General features: G+C 40.7%; 1 long non-coding RNA gene across 1 annotated transcript; it reads left to right on the plus strand.

Moving 5' to 3' along the window:
* Positions 1–24: 24 nt before the first annotated feature.
* On the plus strand, positions 25–5606 carry LOC125616661. Its single transcript, XR_007347397.1, has 2 exons — positions 25–443; positions 5213–5606. It is a non-coding gene; the product is annotated as an uncharacterized LOC125616661 (long non-coding RNA).
* Positions 5607–11048: the final 5442 nt, after the last annotated feature.

An 11048-nucleotide genomic window follows, 5' to 3' on the forward strand; every position in this document is an offset into this window, starting at 1 on the left:
CCTTTTTTTTTTTTTTTAATTTAGAGACAGGGACTCTCTAAATTGCTTAGGGCTTTGCTAAATTGCTGAGGTTAGCTTTGAACTCACAATCCTCCTGTCTCAGCTTCCCAAGCCTCTGGTAATTGCAAGCACACACAGTGCCCTGCTTAAAAAATTTTTTTTGGAATGGATAACTGGGTGATAACTGTAGGTACAGTGTGGGTGGAGGAAGTAGGTCACTGGGGGCATATCAGTTGGGATTATATCTTGTCCCTGGCTCCTGCCTGGGCACTTTCTCTGTCTCTCGCTCGGTCTCTCTCTCTGTCTCTCTCTCTCTCTCTCCCCACTTCCCAGTTACCGTGAGTTGAGAGCTTTCTTTCACCATGCCCTTCTGCCATGATGTTCTGTCTCACTTAGACCCAGAACAATGGAGTCTGCCAACCATGGTCTGAACCTCTGAGACAGTGAGTACAAAAAGACTTTTCCTCTTCTAGGTTGTTCTTTTTTGGGGGAAGTGTTAGTCTTTAAAAAAAAAAAAAATTTATTTATTTTTATGTGATGCTAAGGATTGAAGGCAGTGCCTCACACATGCTAGGCAAGCACTCTGCCACTGAGCTATAGCCCCAGCCCATCTAGATTATTCTTGTCAGGTTTTTTGATCACAGCAATGAATCTTACTTACACATGGGGAATGATAATATAGGTACATAAATATTGAAGTCTAGGTGTTGTAGGGACAAACGAGGCAAGGCACCGAAGATAGCAGGAAATAGTTTTATTTGGCTGCAGCCAGGTTCAGAGGGCATAGCTTTTGCTGTAATCAATTAATCCCCTGAACCCCAAGTTCAGGTAGTTTCAGAGTTTTATACCCAGCGTGTAAGGAGAGGTGCTCAGAAGTTCAGTCTGCAGAAGGTTCACATAAAAACAGCCTTTTCTTTCACTGTTCTGGGCAAGTCAACTCTTCAAGGACAACACCTGAGAAGGGGAGAGCTTCTCCCCTTTCTTTCCTCCCCCTGTCAGCTGTTACCATGGAGCCCAATTGTAACTTATCTTAAAATTGTAGACATCTCTGTGAAGCCCAGCTCAAGGCCAGAGGACTTGTTTGCACATTTCTACAAAGTACTATACTGGATATGTTTGTGAAAAACAGTAAGGGGTGTCCAGCACCTAGAGTGCTGGTATCTTTTCAGCCAGTGGCCAGGTAAACAGGGCGACACGAAAATAGAAAGTTTATCTACATTGGACTCTTTTACAGAGACTCTTTTGCTGACAGTCCTAAAATCAGCCATGGTGAAAAGGGCCTTTCTGTGGAGAAAGGGGATGCCACTTCATAGGGGCTGGGGCTGTAGCTCAGTGATAGAGTGCTTGCCTTGCACTGCAAGGCACTGGGTTCGATCCTCAGCACCATATAAAAATAAATTAAGATATTGTATCCATCTACAACTAAAAAATATTGAAGTTTACCTTGTTCGGTATTTTGAATCAAGTATTATAAGACCTATAAATGAGAGGCTGGGGTTGTAGTTCAGTGTAGAGCACTTGCCTAGCATGTGTGAGGCACTGGGTTTAATCCTCAGTACCACATAAAAATAAAAGTATTGTGTCTGTTCACAACTAAAAATAAACAAACAAACAAACCATAAATGATGTATTGCAATACTGGAAAAGGAACAGATGATCTTGTTTTGTTTTGTGGGAACTTATGAAAACATTAATGATTTTATATCTCATTTGTCTTTGTGGGGACATTGGGGGAATTAGCAGCTTAAATATCTCAAAAGGAATTTATTTCATTCTATGTAACTGGTCAGAAGTAGAAGAAAGTCCACAATGTCTTAGTTTGCAGAAGAAGACTGGGGATCAGGGACATGTTAAAATTATGTACCTTTACTTCAGTCTTCTTGATCTTTTTTTGTGCATATGCATCCTTCACACTTTTTTTCTTTTTTGGTACCTGGGATTGAACCTGGAGGCGCTTAACCACTGAGCCACATCACCAGTCCTGTTTACTTTTTATTTTGAGATAGTGTCTCCCTGAGTTGCTGAGGCTGGCTTTAAACTTGTGATCTTCCTCCTTCTTCTGCCTCCTCAGCTGCTGGGATTATAGGCATGCACCACAACACCCGGCTTCATACTTTTTTCCTGGATATTAACTCTGGGTTATTTATTTTTTTAACTAGGGGTGTCTCTCAGTGGTAGAGTGTGTGCTTAACATGTTCAAGGCCCTGGGTTTGAGCCCCATTACTGGGGGAAAAAAAGTAGGATTATGTCCTTGAAGGAGCCCAGGGAAATTCATCCCAATATATGGCACCCTGGAATGCTGATTATTTTAAATTAAAAGCCCTTGAAAAACAGCAAATGCTGGAAGATACTTTACTTGTGATGCTTATTAATCTGCCCAAAGATTGCCCCACCAAAGAAGAAAAGAGTTAATTATCTTTGGTCCCTTCCCTGAGTTTTCATTAAATAAACTTATATTTGAAGGAAGAAGATAAAATAATATAACCACACCCAGATAGATTTTTGTCACAAGTTATTGTCAGTCTCCTAGGCCCATTAGATTCCCAAAGAGATAAAAAAATAAAAAAATTGAAAATTAATTAATTAATTAAAAAAAAAAAAAAGATTCCCAAAGAGAGCCATTTACTAACTATTGTCTGAACTTTGGGCCCAGTTATTCACCTAAAATCATTTGCTATTCCTCAAATTGTCATCTTTCCCCTCCCTTATGAAGAAGGGCACATAAGCATCTGGACCTCACTGGGTTATTTGAGTAATAATGCTCTTGTGATTCTCCACTGTGCATATTAATAACTTATATAACTTTTCTCCTATTAATTTACTTATCATCAGTTTATTCCAGTGAACCTTCTGAGCCTTCACCCCTCTATCAGCTAGTATTCTCTACAGATTAATAGGAAAAAAAATTGTTACTGGGCTTGATGGTGTGTGCCTGTAGTACCAACATTTGGGAGGCTGAGAGAGGAGGATGGCGTGAGCCCAGACGTTGTAATGCTGGAGCCAGGAACTTTTGGTCCTATGATAGTACTAATGAAACCAAGCCAAAGAGTACAAACACAGGCAAAGCTGAACAAAAGACAAGACTAGGCTTTTATTCTGGTTGCTGGGGTGGTGGGCTATTATCTGGCAACTTTTTACTGGTTGTGAGTGTGGTATTTTTATTTTCCAAGAAATTTCTTCCTTGTGAAAGATAGTTTACTCTTGGAGAGGTTATGGTGCCAATATTCTGACTTTTATGGTGCAACTGCTCTAGTGGCTTTCCTGGTCTTTACAATAAGATTGTTTAAAAATGTGGGCGAGGAGGAAAGAAAAGAAAAAAAAAAAAAGAAAGGTTCATGTCAATTTTAAGGATTGACACAGGTTAGGGGTTAAGACCTCTAGTGTTTTTCTATATTTTCTGCATATCATTCTTTCAGTGAATGACCAGTAAGAGGCTAAGGCCAGTATGACCTAATCTTGAGGTTCCCCCATCCCCCTAGTCAACCTCAGTTTTTTAAAAATCTTCAATCCCAGTGATGATCCCTATCTGTCTCAGTTGGAGACCAGCCTGGGTAACATAGCCAGATATCATCTCTAAACAACAACAACAACAAGAAAGAAAAAATAGAAAATAAATTGTAGGAGGCTGGGGTTGTGGCTCAGTGGCAGAGTGCTTGCCTCGCACATGTAAGGCACTGGGTTCGATCCTCAGCACCACATAAAAATGAATAAAAAAATAAAGATATTGCATCTGTCTATAACTAAAAAATATTTTTTAAAATTGTAGATATTTTCTCTTAGCATGCATATATTAAAAAAAAATTAAGGCATGGTGGTGCATGTGTGTAATCCCAGCTACACAGGAGGATCCCAAATTCAAGACCAACCAGGACAATTTAGGGAGATCCTGTCTCAAATAATTTTTTTTTTTTAAAGAGAGAGACACAGAGAAAGAACTTTAATATTTATTTTTTTTTAGTTCTCGGCAGACACAACATCTTTGTTTGTATGTGGTGCTGAGGATCGAACCCGGGCCGCACGCATGCCAGGCGAGCGCGCTACCGCTTGAGCCACATCCCCAGCCCTCAAGTAAAATTTTAAAAAGGAAAAAGGTCTAGGAATGTAGCTCAGTGGTGAAGCACTTGCCTAAGTACATGTGAAGCTCTAGGTTTGATAATCAGTACTAAAAAAACCTATTTTTAAATTTTGCCAAAAAATTCACTTACAAGGCATGATTTCAAGACCAAGTTAACTTGCACACCTTTTTAAAGTTGTCAAAAATTGATATACATTTTGTTTGAAAAACAATGATTTTGAATTATTTTTTTAAATATCTTTTAGTTGTTTATGGATCTTTATTTTATTTATTCATATGTAGTGCTGAGAATTGAACCCAGTGCCTCAAAATGCTAGTCAAGTGCACTTCCACTGAGCTACAACTCCAGCCCTATCACAGGGAATTTTAATGAAGCATTTCATAACCTATTTTTGTACCATTATTTATTTATTTACTTTTATGTGGTGCTGAGGATCAAGCCCAGTGCATTACACATGCTAGGTAAGCTCTCCACCCCTCAGCTACAACTCCAGCCCCTTCAAAATATATTGATTAGTAATTTATTGACATGGTTGTACCACTACATCTGCAAATGTAAATGTATTTAAAATAGTGTACAAGAAAAAAGACAAGGAGTCATTAGGGGCTTTACTTGATTTGGAAATTTTTTTAAATTGGTTCTCCAATTTTATTACAAAATTTTGTCACAAAAATATGGATATATTTTAATTTATTCAGATAGGCACTATAGATAAGCAGTTCTTATTTTTCCAACATGAACAATGCTACCATAAATATCTTTGAATATTTTCACTGATGCTTTTTTGTTTCTTTGAAAATAGATTTCAAAAAGTAATAATGTGAGGTCAAACAAGGCATATTTTAAATTTTGATTCATTCTGTTTAAAGTTATTTCTGGAAAAAGGTGTGACAATTTACACAAAGTTGTGGCAAAGAAAAGAGAATAGTCTTTTCTTTTTAACTGGCAAGGAATGTTATCATTCTTAAATTTTTGTCAAGATGGTGGGTGAGAAATGGTTTTGAATTACTTTAATTTACATTGCCCTGACTCCTAGTGAAGTTGAGCATCTTTTCAAATATTATTTGGCATTTGCATTTCCTCTTCAATGTAGTGCCTACTCATATCTCATAGTCTCACTTTTTTTTTTTTTTAAGGTGCTGGGAATCCAACCCAGGGCTTCCTGCATACTAGTCAAGCATTCTACCTCTGACATAATACTCAACCCCATGTTTTTAAAAATTTTAATTGCGTTCCTATTTGTCACTATCTTACCTGTTTTGTTAATCCTTGCTTTTTAGAAACCTTAACCTATTGTAAAAAGCATTGTAGATATTTTCCCCCAGTCTAAGTCTGGTCTTTTGACTTTGCTCTGGGGAATCAAAATTGGCATTAGGATTGGAATCAGTTTTCATGGGATTTTCCTGGCTGTGTGATTTGACTTCCTTTAGCCACTCAGAGCCTTAATTTCCTCTAAAACTGACCTACATCCCTAACTTAAAAAAAAAAAATTATCTTTTTTTCTTGGAGGTGCTTAACCAGTGAGTCAGTCACATCTCCAGCCCTTTTAATTTTATATTTTGAACAGGTTTTCGCCAAATTGCTAAGACTGTTCTTGAACTCATGCTCCTAGGACCTGCCTCAGCCTCTGGAAATACTGGGATTACAGGCGAGAGCCACCCCACCTGCCTTAATTTTTTGTCTTTTGAGACAGGGTTTTGCTAAAACACTGAGAGTCTCACTAAATTGCTGAGGCTAGCCTCAAATTTGCAATCTTCTTGCCTCAGTGTTAGAAATAAAGAGGTGCCGAAAACATGTTCTCGAAAGAGGTTGGGCAAGGTTGACCTTTACTCTGGCAGAGGGCGTGTTACTGGAACCTGGCTAGCAAGTGCACCTGGGCAGCAGGTGGTCTGCTTGTATCTAGAACCTACTGCAGCGCTGCCCTTCACTTTAATTGGAGGAGTTTGAGGTTACAATCTACATGATTGGCTAATTTTAGAATTAGGGCGGGCAAAAGGGAAGGGCTACAATTGGATCCAATTAAGACAATACTAGATTTTGAAAATGAACCAGCAGACTTTCTATTTCAGCCTCTCAAATTGCTGAGATTACAGATATGCGCCATCATGACAGATGATGTCATGAGCTTTCAAAGAAGAGTATAAAGCAATCAAATATGACTGGGTGTTCCCTTGAGAAACCAGCCTCTACCTCAGAGCAAAGCCTGTCCAAGAAAGAGGGCATGACCCTTGTCCTTGGAAAGACCCACAGAGCACTCCTAGGCATATACCCACCCTGCTGAGTTGTTCATCTACAAATAGCAGGAGCCAGGTGTCTCTGACTCAGTCAGGTTAGGTGAGGACCCATAGCAACCCCCGAGCAACCACCAATCAGCATGAGACAGGGAAAATACCTGGGATGCCAGATGACCCTCCCAGTAGTTTATGGTGGTTGATAACGTGTTGGGAAACCACGTAGTTCAGCATGTACACCCCTCGTGGCTTAAACCAATCAGTTCAAACGAATCCCCCTCTTGTACTAACCAATCACCCCTACCCAACTTGTTCCCGCCATTGAATGTGCTAATCAATGTTAAGAGTTGTTGTTTGATTTTCCTGCGGTATGGAATGATTTGCTGTGTGATGTTGTGACGCATAGAGTATCCCCCCAAAACCTATAAAATCCCACTGAACGAAGGACCAGGACTCACTCCCTGGGACTCACTCCCTGGGACCGCTGTGTCAGGAACGGTTGTGAGTCCAGGCTCGAGCTTGCAATAAAGACTCTTGTGTGATTGCATCGGATTCGGCTCCTGGAGGTGTTGGGGTCCCACGAATCTGGCATAACACTATGTTGTATGTGAAGTCCCTGCCTTCCCCAAAGAGTGTATAAAACTGCTGCAAACCCTGGGCTTGGTGCCTTTCAGCGTCACCAGTTGCTGTGTGCACACGGAGGACCGAGCTAGCTTGCAATAAACACCTCTTTGCTGCTTTCGTGGATCTTGGTCTCTGGTGGTTTTTTGGGGGTCCCGAATTCGGGCATAACACCTTTCCACCTTCTAGCCTATGTAAGGAAATACTGTTATTTACTTAGTTAACAGCTGTAGAATGGACGTTCTACCAGTAAGACTAGAATTTTTCTGGAGTATTTAGGGTATTTTGTATTTAAAAAAAAAAAACCTTGGTTTCCTGTAAAATACTCTATGAATGCTTGCAATTATTAGAAAAAAGTAAATAAGTAAGATGGAGTTTAGTGTTGTTCATCTGTAATCCCAGTGATTTAGGAGGTTGAAGAGTTCAAGACCGGCTTCTTAACGAGACCTTGTCTCAAAATTTAAAAAATAAAAAGTTTAAGGAAATCACTGAATGAAGGAAATAAGGAGAGAGGAGAGGTGGCTCAACAATAACAGGTTTCCTGGGACAAACCTGCAGAGGGGAGCCCAGTGGAAACTGAGACCCATCTTCCCTTTACAGCCTGGGGTAGATATAGGAGCATGAGGAAGTGGGGGAATTTTTGTGGTTAGGCAGTTGCTGGGGAGTTGTCAGGGAAGGGTCTTTGTGGTGATCACCTCCATTCTTTGAGGTGTTCACTGTTCCATGTTGAACCAGGTGTTTTCAGGATTCTAATCCCAGATAACAATTTCCTTTCTTTGTATGCTGATGGAGTATTGTCTGGGATTTAAGGTCAGGTTGAGTCAGAGTGACCCTAAGTGACTTTTGTTATAAGATGGAGAATATATTTTAAAATGGCATTTCCTGCCTATGTCAAGTTCTTCCTAAGAAAAAGGACTAGAGATGTAGCTCTGTTGTAAAATGTCCCTGGGTTCAATCCTCAGTACCAAACCAAAGAAATAAAAGAAGAAAGCTGAGTAGTTTAGTGGTGGTAGGGTTGCCAGTAGTCTCTGTCCCGCTCTCCATTCTTTCGTAGTTTCTCTTGTTTTATAATTAAGAAAAGAACATCCCAGCTATTGGTAGCCATTTTGGGGTGACTGTTACTGCTGTTTACCAGTGATGAGTCCTTGCTTCCCCAATGCTGAAGTATAACACCAGAGAAGAATGCTGAAGCAAGTTTAGAGTGGAAAATTGAAGCTTTATTAAAGGATAGCAGAAAAGACTTCTCCCCAGAAGAAGAAGGGGACCTAAAAGGCAGAATCCATTGAAGGGGGAGGTCTTCTCTCTTTTATAGCTAAGGTTTACTTTCAGATTTCCCTCATTCCTATCGCATGCATTCCTATCCAGTGTTCGGTTATCTTGCAGTGATGGAATGTAGGTGGGAAGGCCCAAAAGGTGGGGGACTGATGGGCCAGAGGAGTAATCTGGGCAGGAAGGGCTTTTTGATTAGCATCTCCTTGTTTGCTGGGAGCTGTTTCATTAATATTTCCTTGGGATGGGCTCTGGGCCTTGGGGACTTTTTCAATTCCCCTTTTCCTGGACTCCATTCTCAATATGGCCTTCATTCTTGATTTTACTTGATATTAGAACCGATTTACCTAACTAGACTAACTACCTATCTTTAAATCTGGCTTCATTACAAGGGAAGTGATTTGGCCTTGAACTTTCAATCCTTCTGCCTCAGCCTCCTAAATCACTGGGATTATTTGGACATGCATCACCTTGCCTGGCCCTAGCCAATTTTTGAAAGGAAGGAAGTACGGGTAGCACAAAAATTATACAAATTTAGATCTTCTAGAAGGGCATTCTGATTCCCATTAACCCTAGGACATTATAATCTCAGAGAATTTGCTGGGGATATACTTCTCAAAGGATCCTAAATAATGAAAGTCAGCTGAAAGGAAAAATTTGGTAAAATAATTTTTAAAAACCTAATGCATTAATAAGTGAGTTGTCCTTAATCTCTACCTTATTTGACTTCATGAAAGCCAATGATTTCATATTCTCCCACTCTCACAGATAAAAAAAAAATTCATAGAACCTTTAAAAAGTTGGAAAGGCTGGACAATAGTGGCATACATCTGTAATCCCAGCAATTTGGGAGGCAGGAGGATTGCAGGTTCAAGGTCCGCCTCAGCAATTTAGCAAAACCCTCAGTAATTTATTGAGACTCTCAAAAAATAAAAGAGCTTGGGATGTAGTTCAGTGGTAAAGGCAAAGTACCCCTGGGTTAAATCCTCAGTACCAAATAAGTAATAAAATATAAAAAGGACTGGGTGTGGTGGCTCATGCCTATAATCCCAGCAGCTCAAGAGGCTGAGGAGGCATAGCTGGGCATGATGATGCAAGCCTGTAATCCCAGCAACTCAGGAGGCTGATGCAGGAGGATCTTGAGTTCAAAGCTAGCCTCAACAGATTAGTCAGGCACTTAGCAACTCAGTGAGACCCTGTCTCTAAATAAAATTTTAAAAAGGGCTGGGGATTTGGCTCAGTGGTTAGGCACCCCTGGGTTCAATCCCCTGTGTGTGTGTGTGTGTGTGTGTGTGTATACATACATACATATATATGACTGGGGAAGTAGCTCCATGGCAAAGTACCCCTGAGTTCAATCCCAAATACCAAAAAATAAAAATTAAAAAGCAAAAAGTTGGAAAAGAATTGAGAAGACCTCTACCTTGAGTACTATACAGTACAGCATCTTTGGAATAGCTTGACTCACAGATGACCATTTTCACTTTTGCTTGAATTAGACATTCCTCACCAGACCTATTTTTTTTACATCCTTAGTTGTAAAAAGTTATTTTATGGGGCTGATGAGGTAGCTCAGTGTTAAAGTGCTTGCCTAGCATGTGCAGAGCCCTGGATTTGATCCCTAACACCACAAAAAAAAAATTTTTTTTTGATGAAAATTTGATTTCTTCTAATTTCTTTCTAGAACTGCCATGTCTTGCTAAAAACAACAACAACAACAACAAAAACCCAAACCAAAAAAAAAATTTCTTTTTGATAAGAACCTGCCTTTCATTTTAAATCCCTCTATATCTTCCCTTTCCACATTAAACACCACTTTGTTTAAGGAGGCACTGCAGTTGGTGGAATGAGGATGGATGAAGTTGTGATGGGATGGGACTCTACTTCTACTTTTTGTACTTGAAAGGGAAGTGACCACAACACTCAGAGCAACCAAGAGATCTTTATTGCAGCAGTGCAACAGAGGAGAAAAGAAAGAGGTGTGTGTGGGGGAAGCACGCGCAAGAGAGAGACAGAGAAAGCAAGAGAGAGAGAGAGCAAGAGAGAGAGGGGCCCGGCAGAAGGGAGTTTTTATAGCCCAAATCGAATAAGGTCTCTGGGTCTGCAAGCTGCCTTGTTGGCATAAGGGGGGGTTAATGTTCGGCCTTGAGCAGGGGGTTGAGTGTTCAGCCTTGAGAGGGGGCTTGGGCATTGGGCTTGAAGCAAATAGTTGATAAAGAACCAGACAGAGGGTTTGAGTGGCCAGGTCATCCTGCAGCTAACTTTGTTTGGCATGCCCTGCAGACAGCTTACTCAGCCTGTCCTGCACCTAACAGTACTGACTAGCCTGGTGACTTTGGATAAGCCACTTTTATCACCAAAGCCTCAGTTTCTTTCTTGTAACTGAGGGTGTTGGTCTTGGATGACCTTTAAGATTGCTTCCAACACTAAATTCTGTGATTCTTTTTGGCTGAGTCTTTGTGTCCCCCTCCCCCATACTGGGGATTGAACCAAGGGGGCACTCTATCTCAGCCCCCACACCTTCTTTTTGGTGTACCAGGGCGCCGCAGTCTGGCTGGGCACACAATCACGAGCCACCACACAGCTTGTAGATTCAAACAGCAACTCTTTATTCCCGAACTCACACCAGCCGTCTACAATCACGTTCTGGGGAAATCCACGTTCTCTGCCCAAATCCACGTTCTCTGCCCAAATCCACTCCCACTGGGCTTCTGTCTCCCAAAAAATACTGTCTGAATCCCGTGAGAACTCAAGGGGAACTCAGGCAGCAGGATACGCCCTATTCCCAGCAGGAATAATCTTAAACCTTAAACCTGGAACCTAAACCGGGAACGCCCTAAACCCGATTATC

The sequence above is a fragment of the Marmota marmota genome, unplaced genomic scaffold (genome assembly GCF_001458135.2).
Source record: "Marmota marmota marmota unplaced genomic scaffold, marMar, whole genome shotgun sequence".
NCBI classification, from domain to species: domain Eukaryota; kingdom Metazoa; phylum Chordata; class Mammalia; order Rodentia; family Sciuridae; genus Marmota; species Marmota marmota.